The sequence below is a fragment of the Euleptes europaea genome, chromosome 4, assembly GCF_029931775.1.
Source record: "Euleptes europaea isolate rEulEur1 chromosome 4, rEulEur1.hap1, whole genome shotgun sequence".
Lineage (NCBI taxonomy): Eukaryota > Metazoa > Chordata > Lepidosauria > Squamata > Sphaerodactylidae > Euleptes > Euleptes europaea.
Genome location: NC_079315.1, coordinates 60,749,532 through 60,774,961, shown reverse-complemented (window position 1 = coordinate 60,774,961; position 25,430 = coordinate 60,749,532).

Here is a 25,430-nt window from a genome sequence, read left to right as displayed (position 1 = left end):
CCGACTAGTGAAACTAATGGGGGGGGGAGGTGCCCTAGAAGCTGGGTGGTTGGGAAAACAGAGGGGTCTTGCAATCAATCGGGACCCAGAAGCAGAATAGGCAAAGTCCTTCTGCCTAGAGATTGGGGGGGTGTGCACTAGAAGTTATCATGGTTTAAATAAAGGGGGGGGGCTTGCAAGCATACACTTTTATTTCTCCAATTACCAGAGGCTGCCAGGAATGCTCGCTGTGGTGGTTTGGAGGTTAAGAAAGGGTTTTTTCCCCCTCCAAAAACATGAAATTCCCGTTGAGGCTAGGTAGAGAGCAGACAATCCCCCAATGTGATTGGGGGGGAGGGAATGCTTGGCAATACAATCTACCCTCTTACGTTTAAGTGATGGTACAGTCCAAGCACAAACCAATCAAAAGGAGCATGTCCCATCTGGGATCCTGTAGCCTGCTCTCTTCCACCCCTCCCCTTCGTCTCAACGAACAAGCCTCCCTTTGACCCAACGATAGCAAAAGCAGATGGCCATAAAAAAAATGGAGGACGCAAGCAAATAAAAGAGGATAATGTTTGATTGGGACCCTGCACAAATACAAATGGTTGATCTAATGTTCCAACGGTCCCGTGTACCTTTGTAAGACCACAAGCACTTAGGGGGGGGGGATTAAGTAACAATAATGATTGGTGGAGGCAAACGGGAGGGGAGGGGAAGTGAGATGGGAGGAGAAAGGCTTTTCATTAAGTGTTGCAAAAAGAGGGGGGGAGAACTGAACAGCCTATGTAACTGAACGCACCCCTTGGATTGCTGGTTTTGAAACGACATAACGAAATACATCATGGTAAAAGCGTTTTGGGGAAAAACAGATGTCTGGTGCTTCCAAAGCATTTCCAAGCCGAAATTGGAGGTGTGGGGTGCAATGTAACCTGGATAACACGTTTTTTAAACGTAGTATATACTGAGTGCGTTAGGCTTCTTAATTTAAATCATGGTTTCCTACATAAAGACTCATTCTTGCTGGTATAATCTTAATATTTACAACCAGATGAAGGTTTCATTTTTAGAGTAACTTTTCAGATTACTTTTACACTTCTATCAAAAAATTATTGATTTGGTTATACTATTAAAAATAGACAGATAGTTCATCTCACAATAATTTCATAATTATCTATCTCCAATTTTATTCAGTCCACCAGGCCTTACATTTCTTTGTGGCAGTGTTTGCATTTTGCACGCATGCCTGCCTTACACATAGGTAGAGGAACTTTATTAAAATATTCCCAAACTGGGTCTGTTTTACAGCTGCTGCCCTTATAAATTTTCTCCTCTAGGGAGAGAATAATATAATAAACCTCAGGCTATACACAAAAAGATCCCAAGATTTGTGGGGTATTCTGCTCAAAAGCTTTCAGTTTCATTTTTACCACTTGCTCCACCCTTCTTACCCCTAGCTCCTTGTGCAAATCTATTCCACTCCAAACAATATTCTGTTCATTGAACTTCTTGAAACTTACCACTTAAGAGGTAAGGGGTTGGTTCTGTGTACATAGTTTTGCAAAGGAATAATGGGATAAAGGTCTTTTTCACAACTCTGTATGTTTATTTTATATCATTTTTGCTATAAAAAAGGCATGCTATCCCTGCAGACACAAATTCACAGTTTTGAGAACTGTAAAAGAAAGCACTTGTGATAATATCTTCTAGTTAGAAAAATTGCACAAAATAATCTTTCAGAAACCTCTGCAAGAGCATGACATTATGAATGGATTAATGGAATTCATTTACCAAAAACTTTAAACATTGCATGAATATACAGCTTCATGTTACATAATTAAAAACGAATCCTTATTTCATAATGAATAACCTTCGGACCATAATGTATCTTAAATAGAAAACTATCTTTAGATAGATTTTTCCTCAAAGGGGATTTTATTAAAAACAATCTGTTTTAAAAAAAATTAAAAAATGATTTAAATAAAAATGTGATTTTAATTTTTTTTAAACATCATTTATTTTTATTCACCCTAAATACCCATTTCCTAAAGTTAGCACATAGGGACACTCCTGTGAATGAGTGGGTGCAGCTATGGACAGAGTCTGAAGTTTGCAGCTGCTAACAAACAATGAGGCATGGCACTTCTCTCTGGGTTGTCAGTTGTCTGAGAAAAGATCTTAAAGACAGCATAACAGTATGCTCCCTTTCGCATAATTAATTTTTACAGGAGGGTTGGAATGGTCTGCCTGAGGAGGTCAGGAAAGCTCCCATTCTTCTGGATTTCCGTAAACTATGCAAAACTGAAGTATTCAAGAGGACTTTTCTATGCAGGCAATAGAGTTGCACAATACTAAATGTTTCACAAAGTTATTTGGATACATTATTAGGGACTGTTGTCTATACCAGTGGTTCTCAACCTGGGGCCATATGCCCCCCCGGGGGGCCCCAGGATAGTCCAAGGGGGCTACAGGTAAAAATTGCTGTGTGCATTTTGTGTGGCTGTTTATGCTTCTTTGTTCCTTGGCTATTTACAAACAAAACATTTAAATAGCTACCTTTCTACTGGTAGGACAGGGGGCCACAGGATGGAAACAAAGTTGGAAGGGGGCCATGGTCGGAAAAAGGTTGAGAACCACTGGTGTGTACTACTGTGTATAGCTTGCTGAAACTAGGATCCTACTATGTAAGATTACCAACCTCCAGGTAATAGTGGGAGATCTCCTGCTATTACAACTGATCTCCAGCCGATAGAGATCAGTTCATCTGGAGAAAATGGCCGCTTTGGCAGTTGGACCCTATGGCATTGAAGTTCCTCCCCTCCCCAAATCCCGCCCTCCTCAGGCTCCGCCCCAAAACCTCCCACCAGTGGCAAAAAGGGACCTGGCAACCCTACTACTATGTAATTATTGCATAGTTTAATATATCATGTTAATACTTATGCTTTGTTTCAGTTCTGTTTTTAGACTTCTGGATGGTTCTACAACTCTAATTCCTGTTGCATTGTTTATTGATTGTCCATCCGGTTGATTGTATTGACTCACTGTGTTATAATCTGCCTTGAGTCCAAGTGAGAAAGCCGGACTATACATAATGTAAATAAATAAATAAATAAATATAAAGAAATAATCAGGGGCTGACAACTTTTTATCATTTCTCAGGGGCCTATGAGGCAGATCCTGCCTCCCAAGTCTAGAAAGATAGCTAAAGCAGTAAACTGCCAAAGAAATGGTGAAGGAATGGGAGAGAAAAATTCCATATCACATTACTGGCCTGTGTACAGAACCATGGAACAAGAGGGCTAACTGAGGTTAAAAACTGGTCCGAGTTCAGAGTTCCTCTGTTTGAGGGTATATGGAGAATTGGACAGATTTACATGAATACAATGATGGAATGCTAATGCTTAAGTAGCTGCTGGCTAAACAAATATAAGCTTGAAACAGAAGATGTGTCAAAAAGTCACATCAGAGCTAGTTAGGACTGCAGAACTTGCTTATGCCTTTGCTGACCATTCATGTTTGCCTTCCTGAAGATGGTGTATGTCCACGAGCAGAAGTCTTTTTCTCAAAGGTGCAAATGACCCTTGACACTCTCAGTGGGGTCAATAATGACATTTTTCTTTAAAAATGGAACTTTCAGTTCATTCAAGCAGAGTGGTTAGAAGCAGGAAAAGCTCAGTGACAAAAGCTCAGGTGCATTCCTGACACATCCTATACCAATAATGCTGTCTGCAACTGTGAGTGCCTGCTTCCTCCATTACATCCCTGAGAAAACCCAGCCTAATTTTCCTCTCCTCCACTGAAGTGAGTGGTTGGCCACCTAGAGTTTCTCAGCTGGTACCATCTATATTCATGGGTGAGGAACTCTTATGAGTTCTATGCCATTTCCTTGATTATTGTCTATTATTGCTAGAACGTTGTGTTACTGTGCTTAATATACCAGTTAAATTTATAAATCTAATCATTAGGGCCGTGTTGGCGAACCTATGGCACGCGTGCCACTTCCGGCACGCGTAGCCCTCTCTGCCGGCACACGCGGTTCCTCCAAGCCGCTGGCCTTTCCGGCTCTGCCTCGCCCCGGGTGATCTCCAACCAATAGAGATCAGTTCCCCTGAAAAAAATTGCCACTTTGGCAATTGGACTCTATGGTACTGAAGTCCTTCCTCAAACCCTGCCCTCCTCAGGCGCCACCCCAAAAACCTCCCACTCATGACGAAGAGGAACTTGGCAACCCTAGCCTCTCCCTCTGGGCCCTTTCTGGGGGTGGTATTCAGGTTAAATTGCCGCATTGGCACTCGGCGATAAATAAGTGGGTTTTTGGTTGCAGTTTGGGCACTCGGTCTCTAAAAGGTTCGCCATCACTGCATTAGGGTATGCAGTCGGTTCTCAGATGGAAGCTAAAACAACCTATATGGGCTGTGATTAACCTTCAGGGGTATGTTGCAGCACTACGCTTCAATCTCCAATACACATCCAGCAGAGCGGTTCTCCCTTCCACAAAATGTTCACTGTGTGGTAGGTAGGTTAAGATTTGCAGGGTAATGCTTTGATAACTGCTAAAGCAGAGAAGTGGCATTTATACAAAGGACAGCCTATCCTAAGCATCTTTTGCTGGGGCAGCAAGTCTTTTTTAAAGGACCATTTGTTTCCTTTGTAGCATTCTGCATGATAGTATCGAGTCATTTAATGGCCTAACATCATATTCTTCAAAGTGCTCTGCTGGCACAAGATCTGGATTTTCTTTTTCTTCACAGTTGCTAGCTACGTTCATTCCTTCCTTCATTGGGTTTCAAGTCCTACCTTTTGGAAACTTTGGAAACACTGCAAAGTTACTCTAGACTAAGGCCATTGGCTCTGGAGGAATACACAGTAGATGTTTTAAGGTGGTGTCCTTTGTCGCCCTGTTGTTGTCATGGAAACGTGAGGAATGATGTGATGAACCATTAAACTCAGCAGAAGCCGTGTGATGCAGAAAAATCCTCCAGTGGCTGACCTTGGCTCATTTCCCTGGAAAGCCCTGAGTATTCCTTTACTTTCCATAGTCTTTAAGGGCTCCATGCAAAATGGGATGTGGGGCTGTTCCTTTTCATAATGACTGTAGAGGAATACATTGAACCTAGCTTCATGCCACAGTGTTTTATAGGAACCGAAGAAATCAGTTATTACCGTACAGCTAGTGAGCACTCAGCCCCAAGTGAAAGATAACCAACTGCAATCTTGTCAGCAGATCTCTCAACATAATAATTCACAGGCCTGTGTTAGACCTCTATTGCTTTTCTTAGCTGAACTACTGCTAAACTTTCATACTATGAAATGTCTATAGGAACACAAAGCAGGATAAAGAGCAAAACCAATTATCCTTTTAAAAGGCACGATGTTGAATGTTACCTCCTTTTCTTTCAAACAGTTCAAAGAGTTAGCAAGGGTAACTGCTAAAAGTTCTTGGTGGAAAATGCAAGGGAAAATTATGAAGAGTGTTGTGTGTTGAAGTAGTTTATAGCAGGATGGATAAAATCAATGATTTTTTTTAAAAAAAATTAATATATATCTAAAAACAGTTTTCTCTTTAAGATACATTATAGTCCATCATGAAATAAAGGATTAGTTTTTAATTATGTAGCATGAGGCTGTACATTGATGCAATTTTTTGGTAAATTTTTTGGTAAATGAATTCCAGTAATCCATTCATAATGTCATGCTCTTCAAAGGTTTCTGAAAGATTATTTTTGGCAGTTTTTCTATCTGGAAGATATTATTACAGATGCTTGGTTTTGCAGTTCTCAAAATTGTGAATTTGTGTCTGCAGAGATATAAAATAAAATAACACAAAGAGCTGAGGAAAAAAACCTTACTCCTATTTCTCCTTTGCAAATCTATGTACCCAGAACCAACTCCTTACCTCTTCAGTGGTAAGTTTCAAGAATTTCAATGGATTGATTGGAGTGGAACAGATCTGCACAAGGAGCTAGGTGTGAGGAGAGAGGGGCAAGCAGTAAAAATGATAGTGAAACCTTTTGAGCAGAATTCTGCACAAATCTTGGGATCTTTGTGAGTATAGCCTGAGGTTTATCATATTATTATCTCCCTGGAGGAGAAAATCTATAATGCCAGCAGGCTGTAAAAGAGACCCAATTTGGGAATATTTTAATGAAGTTCCTCTACCTATGGGTAAGGCATGTGTGCAAATGCAAACACTGCCACAAAGAAATGCAACGCCTGGTGGCCCAAATGAAACAACATCACAAGAAGCCATGGTTCCTGCCTTCTCGGGAGCCATCTTTGCTGCCCCGGGAGAGAGAGGGAACGATCGCGGCGAGGGGGGAGGGCGATCGGGTCCGGCCGGCCGACATGTGCGTTCACGCGCACACGCGGGCTCGTGCCGGTCCCGATATGCCCGGCTACAGCCCTCTCATTGGCTGGGACAAGGAAGGGTTCCAGCCAATGGGGGCGGAAGGCGGGAGCTGGGTGGGGGCGTGGCGAACTCCGCCCCAATACTATAAAAAGGGGAACGGGGCCCGCCCACAGCTCACTCCGTTTTCTGTTTGAAACCCACCCACCCTTCCTATTGTTTTTTACTTATAGTCACAGCTTGGGGCGGTTCGGCATGGGGATGTGTCACGTTGGGGGGAAGCGCCATAGGAATGGGGTCGCTTCCCTGGTTTGGGAACCCTAGTTAAGGGGTTTTGGGAGAGGCTTCATGGGCAGGCCCTGGCGGCAGGGCAGGTTGTCCGCCTCTTCCCATGTGGTGGGGGATAACACCCAGTGGCGTTCGTCCTGGTGTCATCCTGGTACTGCCATCCCAGTTGCCCACAGCAGGAGCGCTGTGGGCAGATGCTACTTTATGGCCGTGGTGGGAACGGCCTTGGCACTTGACACATCGCACATGCTGCGCCACAAGGGTCGCAGCTGTTTGCCAATTCCAATCGGTGGCCAATTTATTCCAAAATCACTCCAATTCTTTACAATTAAATGTTAATAATGTTGTTGTTTAATAAAGTTGTGTTTTAATAAATTGTTAACTTTGAAAAATGTCTCTAATATTTATTGTATAGCGGCGTTCCTTCTTAAATAACCCTGGGTCAGCAAGTGCTGTTTATGTTGAAAACCATGATTTAAATATAGTCTTACTGACTAGTGATTTAAATTGTGAAAATCTAGTCTTATTGGATAGTGATTTAAATCGTAATTTAAATTGATTTGATTTAAATTAAATCCACCCTGGTTTAAAGTTCAGCATTAACTTAGATCTCAGGGTCAGAACTTGTCCTCATTGTCCCTGACCAGATGAACAAGATGGAGTGCTTAGGTAAGAACTTAGTCCTTCATGGCTTGCACTTCCAAGTTTATAGTGAGATGCAAGAGAGGTTCTTCTCTGTGTCTCGATAATTTATAATTCTTCCCCTGGGAGAGTCCATTCCCTCCTGGGGTCATTCAGCCCTTTCTGCTTCAAGAGGAATGGTTTACTTTTGGCTCTTAGCAGTCTCTGTCACTTTGGGGTGCGACACTCTAGCAGGGTGTGAGATTGTAAACCACTGTCTAACTTTGGCGAGAACCATTAACATACATAACCACCCAAGTACCTAGTGTTTGGAGCTGGATGGTTCATCCCTCAGTCCTCTCCTTGCCAGCTCTGAGTTCGCATCTAGGTTTCAACATATAAAGAGTGCCGTCACACCGATAGGAATATTAGGATTAATTCTTGAGTGGAAGGCATTTCTCCACGTAAGTTGCGAAAGATGTTAGTTTTGAAAAGAGAAGGTTGGAGAAGAGGTATAGTGTCCAAACATTTTAAAAATATCTAGCTAACATTTGACAAAGCCATATTGCTTTGTTACTGCAGGTATCTTTAACATGTCCACACAGTTCCTCAGACTACACAAGGTCAAGGCTTGCACTGAGGACAACCTTTGCCTTGAGTCTAGACATATAGAAATATCTCAAATAAATAAATAATAAAAACACATGGCAGCCAATCTAAAGGGATCACTCCAGCATTCAAGAGTTTGAACTTCCTGGAGAAGTAAAGAGGTTGCTAAAGTCAAGTGCTCATACCAAGGAATATTGATATATTGTTTCCTGTATTAAAAAAGCATTTTCTACTAAAGCTATATTTTCTTCTGTGGTATAATAGCTTTATAAATAAGACCACAGAAGTTACTAACCCACACATGTCAGTCATTTGTTGCATAGTAATAGCCTGAAGCCCCCACTTGGTTGTCAAAATCATGCTGGGAAATTCCTGGAGATTTGGTGTTGAAGCCTATGGAGGGTAGGGTTTGGGGAATGGAGGGACCTCAGTGGGGTATACTACAATAGACTTCACCCTCCAACACAGCCATTTCATCCAGGGGAATTTATCTCTGTAGTCCAAAAATCAGTTGTAATTCCAGGAAATTGCCAGGGCCATCCTGGTGTTTGGCAACCCTACCTTCCACCAACCAAACTTCTTAAAGAACCTTTCTTGCCTTGCTGCAAAGGGATACACTTTACTTATCCCAGGTGCCTATGTAAATGGCTATTTAGAAGCCCACTGTAATAGGTTCACACAGATATTTGCACAGAAATCTAAAAGACATACTGCATAGCTAAAGCATCACAGTCTGAAATTCAGCGGTTGGAAATAGAATTGTCTGTTGGCTTTTTCACAACTTGCAAGCAGGGTTTAATGAACAAGTTTCTGAGTCTGCTGCTAGTGAAGCTGTACAAATGTTGGCAATCAAAATGCATATATTTTTAAAAGCTGACTCTAATTGAAAAAGCTTTAGCACTTGAATACAGAGAATCACTGACTATATCGCTTAAATTTAACTATCTGGCATTGTGAAACTATTGCCTCAACTGGTGATGGATGCTTTTGTGGGAAATGGAAAAAATACATTAATCCCTTATAGTATTTTATTCTCTGGACAATTCCCCCCCCCAAAAAAAAACCCTCCCCAATTTCATGTCATTTTTTTGATTGTCCACAGAAATTTTCATAGGTATTTTTCTTTCTGAAATATAAACCTTCCTTGGATAGTTGAGGCCTTTTTTGGATTCATACCAACATTGTCTCCAGCTGAGGGCAGGAAATCCAAATTGCTTCTCAAATTAAACCACAGGAAACCCCCCAACCTTTACTTATCTCAAGAAAAGTTAATAGCAAACAGATGCATTGCCTGAGCTAAGCCACTGATGTTGTATATTTATCCAATATTCACTCTTCTTTTAGCCTGCTGGGTTCAAAATCCCTTATTCTGTATTCCGTCATTCATTAGAACAGCCTTTTGAGTAACCCAATGGTTTCCTATTTCTAATGCCCATCTACCCCCACTTACTTTGAAACAACTTACTTTGAAACTAACCTAGCATTAAAGATTCTTGGTAATCTAGCATCCTGATTTAGTGGAACGAGGCTATAATACTCACTGTATTGTCAGCAAGCTTGGTTTATTTGCAGTAGCGTGCTTAGTGGTGGCTGAAAGGTCTTTAGCACATGGAGTGGCACATGGAGTAGCATATCAGTTCACAATACTGTGCTGCCCCATCCATAAACATTTTGATTGCATAATGTGGGTTCTGCTGCTGCTCCATTACAGCTGCTTGTGGTGCAGAAACAACGATGTACACTGCTATATCTGCCAGTTACAAGAACTAATTTAGGTCATTGCATCAGCACAGTAATCCATACACATATTTATCTCATTGTATGATGAACTTACTTATTTAGCTTATTTGCTCCTGAATACTGGCATCATACTTTTGTGTCTTTTTGTTTTTGTTTTGTTTTAAACTCATTCAGAGTTTCTAGAATGGTTTAATCCAATCATATTAGAACTAGAAAATGAAGGTGGTTATGAGAACAATCCTAAACAGATATTCTGTTTAAATTCTGTGTAAATTCTGTGTAAATCTGTTTAGGATTGCTCCCATTATTTATGAGTCCCATGTTATTCAATCGAGTTGACACCCAGGAATATGTTGTTATGATTGCAGCCTACTTTTCATGAATAAACTCCATATAAAATCTTATTGCCAATGAAAGCCAATATTTAAACCAGTTCTTAGGGCTACTTTACAATGTATGTGGCAGGAGGGCTACACAGAGTAAATGAAGCCTAGTGTTGAGGCTGCAGTAGAAGCGTGGAATTTGAAGCTATCAACACAGTTGCCTCTCAACGACCTCGCCCACCCTTGGGAAGAAACCCAGCCCCCTGTTTCTCCATTGTGCTTGATGCTCTGAAAAGAGCTGGGAGATGTCTAGAATGGTACTGGTGGATAATTTGTACTGATTCTGATATATCGTGTTAGAGACCTTGCTGTAAGAACTATAAAGTGGTGGTGAAGGCAGTTAAGGAATGTTACTTCTCTGTAGGGCTGTTGATTCAGTTCGGCCCGAACCAAAAAACAGCCGAATTTCACTCAATTCGGCGGTTTTTCAGTTCGGACGAACCGAACTCAAAAAGTGGGGGGAACCGGGGAGCCGAATTGGCCAAGTTCGGGGTGTTCTCGAATAAATTCGGCTGATTCGGCCCCTTTCCCCCACCCCACGCGCCTTCAGGGAGCTTCCCTGGAGAGGCGCGGGGTGCCCTTTAAACCACTGGTTCCCAACCATGGGTCCACGGACCCCCAGGGGTCCGCGAGAACTAAATTAAGGTCCACGAAACAAAGTTATAAACCCATAATAAATTAATACTTTCAATTAATAGTTCTCTATTATAAAAATATATATTCAAATATTATTATAAGTTTAATGTTTAACTAACAGTTATGATTAAAGTTTGTTTTCAAATCCTCTGAATTTTTATTTTGAACCTTGGGGTCCCTGCACCGAACAAAAAAGTCCTAGTGGTCCCTGGTCAAAAAAAGGTTGGGAACCACTGCTTTAAACAGATCTGCTGCTCCCAGCTGGGAGCAGCAGATCTGTTAAAAGGGTACCCCGCGCCTCTCCAGGGATTCCTTGAAGGGGGGCGGGGTGCCCTTTAAACAAATCTGTGCCTCCTGTCCGGGAGGCGCATAACTGTTTAAAGGGCACCCGGCCCCCCTCCAGGGATTCCCCCTGAAGGGGGGCAGCAGATCTGTTTAAAGGGCACCCCGCGCCTCTCCAGGGATTCCCTGAAGGGGGGCGGGGTGCCCTTTAAACAGATCTGCTGCTCCCGGCTGGGAGCAGCAGATCTGTTTAAAGGGCACCCCGCGCCTCTCCAGGGATTCCCCCTGAAGGGGGGCGGGGTACCCTTTAAACAGATCTGCTGCTCCTGGCTGGGAGCAGCAGATCTGTTTAAAGGGCACCCCACGCCTCTCCAGGGATTCCCCCTGAAGGGGGGCGGGGTACCCTTTAAACAGATCTGCTGCTCCCGGCTGGGAGCAGCAATCTGTTTAAAGGGCACCCCGCGCCTCTCCAGGGATTCCCCCTGAAGGGGGGTGGGGTACCCTTTAAACAGATCTGTGCCTCACGGCCGGGAGGTGCAGATCTATTTAAAGGGCACCCTGCGGGCCTCCAGGGAAGCTCCCTGAAGGCGCGTGGGGTGCCCTTTAAACAGATCTGCGCCTCCCGGCTGGGAGCAGCAGATCTGTTTAAAGGGCACCCCGCGCCTCTCCAGGGAAGCCCCCTGAAGGGGGGCAGGTTGCCCTTTAAACAGATCTGCTGCTCCCGGGAGGCGCGCGGAAGCTCCCTGGAGGCGCGCGGCGGGTCCAGGGAGGCACACATCTATTTAAAGGGCCCGCCGCGCGCCTCCAGGGAAGCTCCCTGGAGGCGCGCGGCGGGTCTTCAAACAGATTTGTGCCTCCCGGCCGGGAGGCACAAATCTGTTTGAAGCTCCCCCCCAGTCCTGCTGGGACTCCCGGCAGGGCTGGAAGGGTGTGTGTGTGTGTGGGTCTGGTCTTGCCAGCCCCCTGCCAGCCCTGCCGGGAGTCCCAGCAGGGCTGGGGGGGGCTTTAAATAGATCTGCGCCTCTCAGCTGGGAGGCGCAGATCTGTTTAAAGGGCCCCCGCGCGCCTTCAGGGAAGCTCCCTGGAGGCGCGCGGCGGGTCTTCAAACAGATTTGTGCCTCCCGGCCGGGAGGCACAAATCTGTTTGAAGCTCCCCCCCAGTCCTGCTGGGACTCCCGGCAGGGCTGGAAGGGTGTGTGTGTGTGTGGGTCTGGTCTTGCCAGCCCCCTGCCAGCCCTGCCGGGAGTCCCAGCAGGGCTGGGGGGGGCTTTAAATAGATCTGCGCCTCTCAGCTGGGAGGCGCAGATCTGTTTAAAGGGCCCCCGCGCGCCTTCAGGGATTCCCCCTGAAGGGGCGCGGGGGCCGAATTTCCCCCCGAACTCCAGATCCCCCCGAATATCCGGGGATCCGAAGCGGGGGAGTTCGGACTTCGGCACAGTCCAAATTAAAACAGGCCGAATTCAGCCGAATTCGAACTATACCGAATTTTTTTTCAACAGCCCTACTTCTCTGCTACTGTTGCACCAACAAGTTCACAACCATCCCAATTGTTTAAGGTAGCATGGCATCTGCTCACTCCTAAAACTGAGCCTTCATTGTATCAGGACCAAAAAATTAGCTGTGATTCTTTTGCAAAGTTTTTTCCTGATAAAATATCAAAAAAACACTCTGATCTAGATGCTGACTGTAACATAGGTCCACCTGAAGAACTGCCTAATACACTGCCTGTTCTATTTATGGACCACTTTGACCCAGTTTCCATGAGAAATGCTGACAAACTCCTGGGATTGGTAAATGCCACTACTTGTGCCCTGGACCCTTGCCTATCCTGGCTTCTAAAATCATGTAAAGACTATGTCAGCAAATCCTTAGTCTCTATTATAAATCAGTCACTAACTTGGAGTACCTTCGCTTGACCACTACTAACAAAACCATCCCTACATAAAAATTATGTAGCCAGTTATTGCCCTGTCTATAATCTGCCCTTCCTAGGCAAAGTGATTGAGAGAGCAGTAGCAGACTAACTCCAGGTCTTCTTGGATAGCTCATCTGCCCTAGACTCTTTCAATCTGGTTTCATACTAGGCTATGGGATGAAGATGCCTCTGGTGGCTTTATTGAAGACCTCCATCTAAATGTAGACAAAGATCAGGTCTCCTTGTTGCTCCTAGTGGATTTCTCTGCTTCCTTTGACACAGTGGACCATGCCATCTTGTGGCGGCACCTGGAGGCAGAAGTAGGCATCAGAGATTGTGCCCTGGACTGGTTTAAATCATTCCTCACCAACCGGAGCCAAAGAATTGCCATTGGACACCAGTTACCATCAGTGTGGGACCTATCCTTTAGGGTCCCACATGGCACGATCCTATCCCCCATGCTCTTCAATCTTTATGTAAAGCCCTTAGGCCAAATCATTCATAGTCTTATCCAAATCTCCTAGTGATATGGTAGAGGTCCTAAATCATTGCTTGGCTGTTGTGGTTGAATGGCTTAGAGTGAACAAATTTAAATGAAATACTGGAAAGACAGAAGGGTTGCTGGTTGGAAAGGTGGCAGTCTTGAAGGATATTATGCTCCCCGTATTCAATGGGTTTCATCTGATCTTGCTGACTCAGTTGAGAGCCTCGGGCTTATACTGGACCCAACATTATTGCGGGAGAAGCAAGTTAATGCAGTTGCAAAAAAGGCTTTCTTCCGACTCATCCTAGCTTGAAAAATGGTGCTTGAACTCGATAAGGCTGATCTGTCCTCCACCTGGATCCATGCTGTGTTAAATAGAGGCTAGACTACTGAAATGCACTGTACATTGGTCTCTCCTCAAAATCAATTAGGAAACTCCAGCTGGCGCTGAATGCCGCAGCTCAGCTATTATTGGGAGCTAAATGGAGCATGACAGCCAGCATAGTGTAGTGGTTAAGGTATCAGACTAGGACCTGGGAAACCCAAGTTCAAATCCCTACTCATGCCATGGAAGCTTGTTGGGTGACCTTCGGCCAGTCACACACTCTCAGCCCTGACCCTGGCTAGTATTTGGATAGGAGACCTCCATGGAATACCAGGGTTGTGACACAGAGGCATGCAGTGCAAACCACCTCCGAGTTTTGCCTTGAAAACTCTATGAGATTGCAACAAGTCAGCTGTGACTTGACGGCAGTGTCACAGTCTCTGACATAATTATGGTATTTTGTGAACATGTGCAGAATTAATTCCATATAAAGCTTGAACATATCATGCAAACTGAACTATAAAACTATAGAGGTTTGTGTAATGAAAAGCCTGTGAAAAGCAAATGTCCTTAGAACAGGCTGACAGAATTCTCTCAAGGTCAGCTCTTTCAAGAGCTAACTAACTTTCACTATCCGCCGCCGCCCAGCAGAAGGCGCAATCGCGCAAAAGGTGCAATCAGGTGGGGTGGAGGGGTGGGGGGGAAGAAGCCGCCCCCGAGCAGAAGGCGCAATCGGGTGGGGGGGAGAAGGCGGAACAGCCCGCCCATCAGCTGGCCGGCGGGAGCGCTCTGGGAGAGGGCCCGGCAGGCGAATTACCGTATTGACCCGAGTATAAGCCGAGGTGAGTTTTTTAAGCCAAAAATCATGGCTAAAAAACTCGGCTTATACTCGAGTATATACGGTAAGTAGTATTCTGAGTAGACCTTCTTAGGGTTGCTCTTTAATGCATGCTCACATAAACCATCCATTTCTTTCTACCCACGAGGGTTGGCCACTTCCCTGCAATGAACTGCATTTCCTTTCATCTGCCATAACAAGACCTTTTCATTGTCCATACCAATCTGCCTCTATGATACCACCTTATTACTCTTTCATGGCTGTGATTTTAACAAAACAAAAAAAATCTTGTTTCCCATCTTTAGAATTCCTAACTTCCTAAGTGCAAAATAGCTTAAGTTCTGGCGCTGGTCAGCATGCATAGGAGGCCTCTCTAAGATCTCAAACCATGATATCCCTCTCACATGCTTAGTTTTTGTTTGGGGGACAAACAATGCACAACTCCCCACAATGCTCATCACCATTTTGTTCAGGAGTGTCTCCTGATTCTCAAAAGAGGTTTGGGAGGGGGGCATAAGGAATTGCTGAGGGAAGGGTAAGGCAGGATTTTTTCCCCTGAGATCTCTTTCCATTTGCTTATGTTAGGATCCAACACAACGTCATTTTTTTCTTGTCCTTGGGCTGAAATGCTAGTTATTTACATTAAAAAATACATGTCTTGCTCTTTGTCTATGGGAAAATCTAAACAATATTTCTTGACACTTTTGACCTATGAAATTATGAGAGTAAGACACAACCAAATCTCCTTTGAGCTATAAATTTCTGTTTGAATATATTTCTCTTACATCTAATGTTCTTCCAGTTCTTCTGTTAAATCCAAAATTAATATTAGATCGAGCTGAACATCCTTGCTGGTTCTTCTTTAAAATACAGGAGCAGCACATGGACTCAGATCGGGCTCCTGCCCAAATGTATTATAAAAGGGAACATAATGAAAAATAGAGCAGTCATCGTACAACCTGAGCAGCCAACATCTCAGGTATCTATATAAGCATATACAAATCCAATGGGAACTGCCAATGAGATCAAACAGGCTTTTCTTTGAAATGACATCAGTTACCAGTTATCAGTTACCAGATTCTTTGTAAAAGGTTAAACACTTCTGTGGGTGTGCAGGATAAGCTGTAGAAAAGGATGGAAGATAGCAAAGGAGGGGCAAAGAAGCAAGAGACAATAGAAAGACTGAAATTATCATGTCCACACAGGATGGTGTTGATACCTCTCAGTCAGTTATCTATAACCTTTAAAGTTTGCAATAATGAAAAGGACATTTGCTGGGTGTTTGGGGATGTTTTTTGGTAAATAAGCAGAAAAACTGATCACTTGACTGTTTGTCATAAGTCTTGCACCTCCGTGGAGCAATGCTGCTGCTACCAGCAATGTTCTTTGTTAGTTATATAACATAGATGATGTGATCTTTTAGTGAACCAGTTACTTGTTTAAATTTTGCAAACTTTCAGAACTTACAAGGTTCTTGTTCAGGAATAGGTGTTAGTTGCTTTTTAAAAACATTTGTATCTCACCCTTCCTCCAAGGACATTAGGATTGTGGTGTGACATCTACATCCTGGTTCTAGGGCTGATATAGCCTTGGTAACCCTGCTTAATGACCTTTACCAGCAAGCTGACAGAAAAGCATGTGATGAAGACCCCCACCCCACCCCCCTCCAGTGGCTTTCAATACCATCTATCTTGGCATCCTTCTGAGATGACTGGATTTCTGAGATGACTGTTTTGCTGTGGTTCCAGTCCTCTCTGGCTCAGAGAACTCAGAGGGTGTTGCGGGGATATTACTGTAACTTGGCCTACAATGTACCTGAGGGTTCCATCTGGTCCCCCATGAAATTGCAGGTAGAAGTCAACTGAGGATTTGAAGTACAGCACCATCAATGTGCTGGTGACCTACAACTCCATATCTCCTTTGCGTTTGAATCCAGGAAGTTCATTAGAAAGGCTAGTCCAAGGGTGTTCAGGGATTTAAAGGTTAGAATCAGCTTGTTCCGTATGGAAACGTAGTACAAGCAAGTTAATTTGTAAAATAGGGAAGAGATATTCCCTGGGGGATTCCCAGTTAATAACTTGGCTGCCATATTGTGCACTAATTAGTTTCTGAACATTTCTAGTGTATCAGACAGTGCTGTGGTGGTAACTAATACAAATGGGTTTGAAAACATATCTAGATTGTGCATAATGGTTTGTGGTTTTAATATTGCTGTTCTCTTTTTAAAAATAATTTTATTGTGTTATTTTTAACGTGTGATCCACGTCAGGTAGGTATGCTTAAGGGAAGCATATACACTTTTAAAATAAATAATATCAATAGCTATAATAGCTAAGAATAGAATCTCTGTGTTCAGATGTAATGAATGTATTTTGAGGGCCTAACGATAGAATTCACCTTGACCTGGTTAGCCCAGGGTAGCCTGCTCTTGTCAGATCTCAAAAGCTAAATAGGGTTGACCCTAGTTAGTATGTATATGGGGGACCACCAAGGAAGTCCAAGGTTGTTATGCAGAGGCAGGCAATGGTAAACCATCTCCATTTGTCTCTTGCCTGGAAAATTCCATAAAGGGTCACCATAAGTCGGCTGTGACTTGACAGCACTTTCCACCACCAACTGTATCATTCAATGTCCTTATTCCCCATTCCAGATTCTGTTAACCAGACAGGAGAGAGAGTTCCATGCTCAGAACTTAATTCCCAGGTGAGTGGGGCCCCAATTTGGATCAGGACCATGGCACATGGGGAGAGGGGGTTTAATTATTTTGTTCCACACAGTTTTCCTGACCTGAAACAATCCTGGGGATCAACTATTTAAGGAATACATATGTGCTGATGAACTACATGTGAGTTTCCCCAACAGGGAAAGTGGCTGCTCCCCTGGGCCCTTTCAAGTTGGGAAATTGGTATGGGAGGGTGATTTAAGCCCCCTACTCTCTGAATGCTGTGGTCCCATTCTAGAAGAGGCTGCTGAACACTGGGAATTAAATTCTGAGAATGGAACTCCCAGTGCAAATCTGTGGAAGGGGAACATAAAGACAATGTACTGCAGTTTGGCCCTGATTATCAGATACTTGGATCACCAGTGTGTCAAGTGCTGGCCCTGTCAGGTTAAGCTCCTGGGTCTGAGCACCCTCCAGCACCTTTTCGGGGAGGACTCCATAGCCTCAGTACTCAGAGAGCACTAAACTTCACCCTGAATCCCTTGCCAGACCCCAAAGTTGGTGCTCACTATCCTGTCAGGGTCGAGGCTTCTGCCACCAATACTGTTGCCGCCACTGGGTCCAGCAGTAGGAAATGACCGATGCCACCAGATTCCAGAACTTTTGGTGAAAACTGGTAGTGACATCATGACATCAGGGATGACAAGCTAGGATTAACTTAAAGCTGTATGGTTAGGTTTGGGCAAGTCCTGGAGCATTGCGCCCAACATCATGATGTCACCTCTGGTTTTCACCATAAGTTGCAGCATGTTGCAGGCGCAACACCAGTGTGTCTGTCCCCACTCCCAGTTCTTCCTGCTGGGTCACCAGCTGCAGCTAACAACCCTGTTTTCCAGAAGGATTGACATGTGCCAAAATCAGAATACACTTGTTGATTTTGTCTCTTGACAAACAGACAACTGCTCTCAACTAGTTGAATGCTAAACAGCCATTCTGCATTTTTCCTGGAGTCACACTTCTATATTGACAGTCATGTTTCTCAAAAGGCAACAGCTTTCAATTTAAATAAAACTTTGTTTAGACCAGCTTGATATTTAGTGCAGGATCATTAAGTGTTGGCCAGTTCGTGCCATTTGAAATTGGCTTACACTGGGATATGCAATACCTTGTCGCTTAGCATGGCATTTTTTTTTTCAGGCTGTAGTGCTTCTTTTGTAGAGGAGTGCTAGTGATTCCTGCAGGAAACCACTAGGAGATGCATGTTCTGTAGAGCTGTGAGTTAAAGAAAAAGGATGAGCTCATTGTTGTTGAAAAAATGTATGAAAGAGATGGGTGTTTACATACTGGCCAGAGTAAAGATCAGGCATGGCTTTCATAAGCTGTAATTAGATTGTTTGAATGATTGATTGATTTTGTGGACCAAAATATCTTCTGGGAACTTGAAAACACAGTAATGCTTGCAATTTACACTGTAATGCTAAACGGAGTTACACCCTTCTAAATTTATGACTTAGACGGATGTAACTCTGTTTAGGACTGCATGCAGCAGGAGGATATTAATGCAGATCCATATGCAATACTCCCATGGTCAGGTAAATTTCACTCATTTTGGGTTGTTGGATACATGGCTATAGCTGAGCTAAGCACTTTAGGGATTTACAGACCCTGTGTAGATGGACCCCTATAGCCTTTTCATGGTTTCCGGCTCAGACCAGCAGAAGACCTTTAAGAAATACATCCCCAAGGAATAATGTGTGTGTAAGTGCCCTCAAGTCACAACAGGCTTATGGCAACCGAACAAGGGGCTTTCAAGGCAAGTAAGAAGCAGAGGTGATTTGCCATTGTCTTCCCCTGCAGAGCCTTCCTTGGTGGTCTTGTATCCAAGTAGTGACCCTCCTTAGCTTCTGAGATCTGTCAAGATAGGGCTATACTATGCTGCCTTCCCTACCCTAAGGAATGATAACAGGCTCTAAAGCTGGTTTCTTGCAGAGTTTTTGCAAGAATTAAATGATTGATTAAGGAATAAAAAGTGTGTCAGCATGAGAGTAAAGAGAATATTATAATCATTATATATTGCTTCTATTACTACTGAATCCACTTAACACTACACACCAAAACAATTTATCATCTATGGAAATTAATAGTAGCTTGTTCTGTAAGCTTTGAATGTTTTAAATATATAAGCAACCTAATCTAAAATCCAACAGAAGCAGAGTTTATTTATTTGTAGCCAAGGTCCATTAATTTAAATAAAACTCAATGCTAAGTGCGTGCCTAGGGCAGTAGCTTGAAGGGATCTTCCTGCAGGTTGCAGCACCAGCAACGAAGATGAGGCAGAACAGCTACTGCAGAACAGCAGCAGCACAAACTCAGGGCTCATTCAGATTTTAGAAATCCTAGTCCTAGTACATTGCTCATTAGATGTCTCTTAATACTGATTGGATCAACCTGTACTATCTTGATTAGATGTCTCTTCATAGGGACTGTTATTGATTTACACTGTGTCATCCATTTTGAGTCTTAGCGAGAAACATAGAATCATAGATTGCTCGGGCTCCTTCCAACCTGCGACCCATCCCAAGAGACGATGGTCTTACTTGACTCTGACACTGCTGTTGTGCAACACCAGGTCCATTAATGATAAGAGTGCCACCCTGCAGGACTGTTTTGTACTGCTGGGTGTGGACCTGGCTTGTGTGACCGAGACCTGAGGGCAGGAGGCTGAGACTGTCGCTCTAGAAGAACTGACGCCCCCAGGTTACTCGGTCCTTCACCAGTCCCAGAGGTTGGGCTGGGGGTGGGGGTGGCTGTGTTGGTTCAGGGGGCTTTCTCCTTCAGCGCCCTTCCCGATCCTGAGTTTCTAGGTATTGAATGAGTTAGCCTCATGTGGGAAGCTGAGGAGACCTTGGCTATCTGGCTGGTGTACTGGCTGCCCAACACACTGGCAGATACCCTGTTGAGCTTGCTAGAGGTAGTGGCTGGCTGGGCCTTGAGGTTCCCAGGGCTGGTAGTCTTGGGTGACTTCAATGTCCATGCTGATGCCACACCTTTTTCGTATGCCTTGGACCTGGTGTCATCCATGGCAGCCCTGGGGCTCTCCCAATTTATTTCGGGCACCCTTGGGAGAAATTATCAACAGGTCCCTTTGTTCAGGGACCTTCCCAGGGGATTTAAAGATAAGACCATTCTTAAAGAAGTCATCTTTAGATCTGAAGGATCTTGCCAACTACTGCCTGGTAACAAACCTTTAATATCTGGGCAAGGTAGTTGAGAGAGTAGTCACCAAACAGCTGCAGCGATTTCTGGAGAATACATTGGCTCTGGATCCCTTCCAGTCAAGCTCTGGTCGCCCTCACAATCTCTGATGACAGCTAGATCAAGGCGGGTCGGGGCTGCTGATTTTGTTGGATCTGTCAGCAGCCTTCGACGTGGTCGATCATGATCTTTTGAACCATCACCTTGCCAACATTGGGATCTGGGGCACAGCCCATCAATGGTTGTGCTCCTCTCAGTTGTCTCCTCCCCAGGCTAAACATACCAAGCTCCTTCAACCTTTCCTCATAAGACTTGGTCTTCAGACCCCTCCAACATCTTCATTGCCCTCCTCTGGACACATTCCAGTTTGTCTACATCCTTCTTAAATTATGGTGCCCAAAACTGAACACAATACTCTTAAGGGAGGTCTAACCAGCGCAAAGTGATAATATCACTTCGCATGATCTGGACACTATAATTCTTTTGATACAGCCCAAAATTGCATTTACCTTTTGAGCTACTTCATCACACTGTTGACTCGTGTTCAGTGTATGGTCTACTAAGACCCCTAGATCCTTCTTGCACATACTACTACTGCCAAGACAAGTCTCCCCCATCCTATAATTACGCATTTGATTTTCCCTACCTAAATGCAGAACAATGAACTATAAATGCAGAAAATAAATAAATAACTTTGGGCCCAATGATGCCGAAGACATTTTGTGAACCAAAACAAGCAAAATCAGTGTTGTTCAAACTGTAACTATAACCAAAAAATACAACACTAGGCTATTGTAATCTTATATACTATGTTCACTACGAACTTCTATCAAACATGACAGTAATGTATAGAAATTAAAGTATTCATACAATATTTTATAAGCAGTTGTACAGAACCCAACCTTCCAACAGAGGTAAAGGCAAACCCGAGAGTTCAACAGGTAAGTAAACAAGGTTCAAGAGGTAAATCAAAAAGTCTGTATCTTTAAAGAACCAAGTGATATATCTTTCTCCTTAGGTGAAAAGTGCCAAGTGGGCCAAGAACCTCCAGAGGCCCATGGCTCAAAGTAGATCAAGAAGACGGGCTTTCTGGATAATAATTAGGCTCTGTTTGCGCTTCAGTTACTTGAGCCAAAAAGTCACAATATATCCAATGTGTTATTTCTTACTCCTCAAGAGTCCATTTTTACTGCATCGCTCCTGGTGTACACTTCCTAACCTGCTTTTTTTATTTTTAAGTTGTGCATGATTGCAATGCTGTATATGGACAAAAATTAAAAATATGAATGACAATCCATTAAAATTATGTCAAAGTGGAAGCAAGTTTTTGTTTACTTACTGATTTTTTATTACTATGTATTGCTCAACTGCCCTCATTCAGAAGGTTTAAAAATTTAAGTCAGTTGTGCAGGATGGAATGCATAAGGACACATGTCCTAAAATCTCTTGTATTAGGAACAAAAAAAGTGAACCAATTTAGAACTCAATAGAGGTTTTCTTAAAGCATTCACAAGTGCCTTTTGTGAAGGAAGATGATGGGCCTGCAACTGTTCTTAGCATTATTTACAAAATGACCTGAGGCAATGTTGAACTTCATGGTTCTTTCTCAGGGGCATGTTTCCTTATCAGCTGCTTCTAGAAAGAGTAAGCTTTCTTTTCCTCTCAGTTACTGTAAGTAAATAAATGAAAAAGAAAACCTCTTGTTCCTTGAAAGAGCTATTTTTTTAAAAAAAAATGTCACTGAACAAGAGTTGTGAAACTTAAAACACCTCAGGCCATTTTGAAAACAAAACCAGTTGACTATAACTTCTGAACCAGCAACAGATCCAGCCCAAATAATGTTGGTTTGATTTCCCCCCCCCACAATGTTGCTTTCTACCATTTCAAATATTTCAGTAGAAAGAAAATCAACCCATGGTGTAATGGTTCAGAGCAGTGGACTCTAATCTGGGGAATCAGGTTTGATTCCCCACTCTTCCACATGAAGCCTGTTGGGTGACCTTGGGCCAGTCACAGTTGTCTCAGAACTCTCTCAGCTCATGCAGAGGAAGGCAATGGCAAACCACCTCTGAACATCTGTTGCCTTGAAAACCCTATGAGATCACCATAAGTTGAATCTGAGTTGACAGCATTTTATACACACACTGACAAAAGAATGGATGATATGAGTGACATGACTACAGTCATCAGGCTATCTGCTGGCTATCCCATCACTTAGGGTGGCCTGTCTGGCATTGACCCGAGCCTGGGCCTTTTCTATCGTGGCTCCAGCACTGTGGAATGGGCTCCCTGAAGAGGTGAGCAGGCCCCTTCCTTAGAGATCTTCAGGAGATGCTGCAAGGCCTGCCTCTTTGCCTGGGATTTTGCAGGAGTCTAAATTGGCAGGTATCTTTTAAGGGGGGAGGGGGAGAGATTTTGGGTTTGCTATTTTTGTTTAGTTATAACAAACATGCTTTAACTATTATTGGAATCTGCCTTGAATCACAAGGAAGGGCAGGATATAATTTTTTTAATAAACAAACAAACAAATGTTTTGCTAGATACTGTGAAACAAATACATGTTGTGAAGCTGGCCAGTGACACACAGATGAGATCCAGTTGTAGAGCATGGTAAGGTGGAGCGAGGGTATGAAATCTAATGGCATTTTGGATCCGACTGTGCTTTACTGGCAGATTGTTTGAAGGGGTTAAAATAACCTTGCTTCAGTTGCACATCTTCTGAGTATAGATTGGTACGGTATTAAAGTTCACATTAATCAAGCTCATTTAATGCTCCCTTGACATGACACTTATTGTTAAAGTAATAACTAGCCATTGTAATGATGGCTGAACCAGCAAAAGTAATAATAATGAAGTGGAAAGGTGTTGCAGTTTGCAAGAACCTATAATACTATTTGGGAAAAGACAACAATATCATTTAACATATACTATAGCATTTTCACAATGAATGTTGAATTTAAGAATCACATTGCCCTCTTGTGGAAAGTTAGTGAAGTAGAAATTGGAAAGCCGTATATAACGTTTCAGTGAAAGGTTCATCTATGTTTGAAGTATGTATGTCATCTACAAATCCAGTCTTGGAAGGTATCAAGAGACCCCAGAGAAGAATTTTAATGTGTGCATGTTTTATGGTCTATATGGTACCTTGTCATCATCTAGGATTATTCTCCTGACTTGTTCACAAAATGTTAACAGTAGTGAATAATTATTAATCTCATGTGGTTTAGAAAGCTGGGGAAATCTTTTTTTGGGGAAATCGCATTTGCTTTAAAAAGGAGATCCAAAAAGGGGGGGTGGGAGGAGAAGGCTCATGCAAGTACTGGGCAAGGAAAATACCTGGAAGTTACTTTATGACTTTTCAAATCTGATATGGGATGTGGGGACAAAAATAAGCCTTTCTTCAACCAAATGTGATTAAGACTAAATAGATCCCCTCTGATCTATGTGTTTTTAAAAAGCCATTTAAAAAACTGGTTAAGGCACAATAGAGAAGCAAAAACAATCTATAATGTATGGAAATTATTTTGTGGAATATAATGAAAAGACTGAAATAAACCTCCGAAAAGAACACTTTTTTTGTAGTGCTACATTTTAAGACTCTTACACATAGAGGGTAATGTTTAGATTGGATTCTGAGCAGTAACATGGCAGTTTTGATTTACAGGGCCTGGAAAATTGTCAAGTGTGCTTAACTATAGATATTCTGGAATTGGAAATCCTTTTGGGTGGAACATCAAATTAATGTTAGGAGGCTTTCGCCCACAAACCGAGTGCTGTATCTTATAACCTTCAATGCATCCTGAAACCATTTTGCACCAAACACCATGTCATCTTCTTACATTTCATTTTTCTTGTATTGAACATACAAATTACTGAATAGTTCTGTGGCATTTAAAAGCTTGCACACTGTTTTGTGATATTTTTGAATAATAAAAAGGTATTATGTGATGGTTATTTTGGGAATTTTATCAGAAGACCTGTGAAATGCAGCTCGGAGTTGCTGGCATAGAAAGGTATAATCAACAGAGATCAGACAACTTCAAGGATGTCTCAAAGAAATACGATGGAGAGAAAGTTCCCATAAGAATATTGGTTGGGATGCATAAAGGTGTTTATGAACATTTTGAGAATGACAGTTTGTAAAGATGGGAGCATACATCTTATCATTATTCTTTTTAATATGCAATAAGTATGACAACAGTCATGTGTGTGTGTAAAGTGCCGTCAAGTCGCAGCCCACTTATGGCGACCCCTTATGGGGTTTTCAAGGCAAGAGACTAACAGAGGTGGGTTGCCAGTGCCTTCCTCTGTATAGCAACCCTGGACTTCCTTGGTGGTCTCCCAGCCAAATACTAACCAGGGCTGACCCTGCTTAGCTTCTGAGATCTGACGAGATCAGGCTAGCCTGGGCCATCCAGGTCAGGGCGACAACAGTCATACCAGTTGTTAAAAAAAAGTTGGTTTGTTATAGCAAATATCAAATTAAAAAAAGGATACAGGTTGGGTCAACCTTGTGCCATTAATAAACAAGATGGTATTTGTGGCTGGTATTCTCTAGAATCCAGACATTACTTAGTCTATTATATACCTAATAAACTGTTTAAAAATCAAAGAATGGTTTAAATGCTCCAAGGGTATGGCAGCACATGATAAGGCATCTTGCTGAAGCTAAGTATATTCAGTCAGTTCCTAGCTGGGAGGCCTCCTGTAGTCCTACAAAAATCACCTTAAGTTCCATGATGGAAGAAACTTAGGAAGTGAGTGTAATAATTATGACTTTAGAAATAAAGGAAGACTGTCTAAAACAAATCTTCATACACTTTACATTGTCAAAGCTGTAAACAGAATTTCAGAAAAAAACAGACTGCTATGCCTTATTATTTTAAAGACATATTTAGAAAATGAAGTTACCTTTCAAAGGTCAACACATCTTTTCTTGTACATACTCTGTTCTTCAATTGAGGAAGAACAGCTTCAGAAAGAGGAAAACGGGAAAATTATGTATTTCAAGTCCTTTTAAAAAAGCACACTTTTCCTAAAATAACAAACAAAATTTTGAAGGGAGCA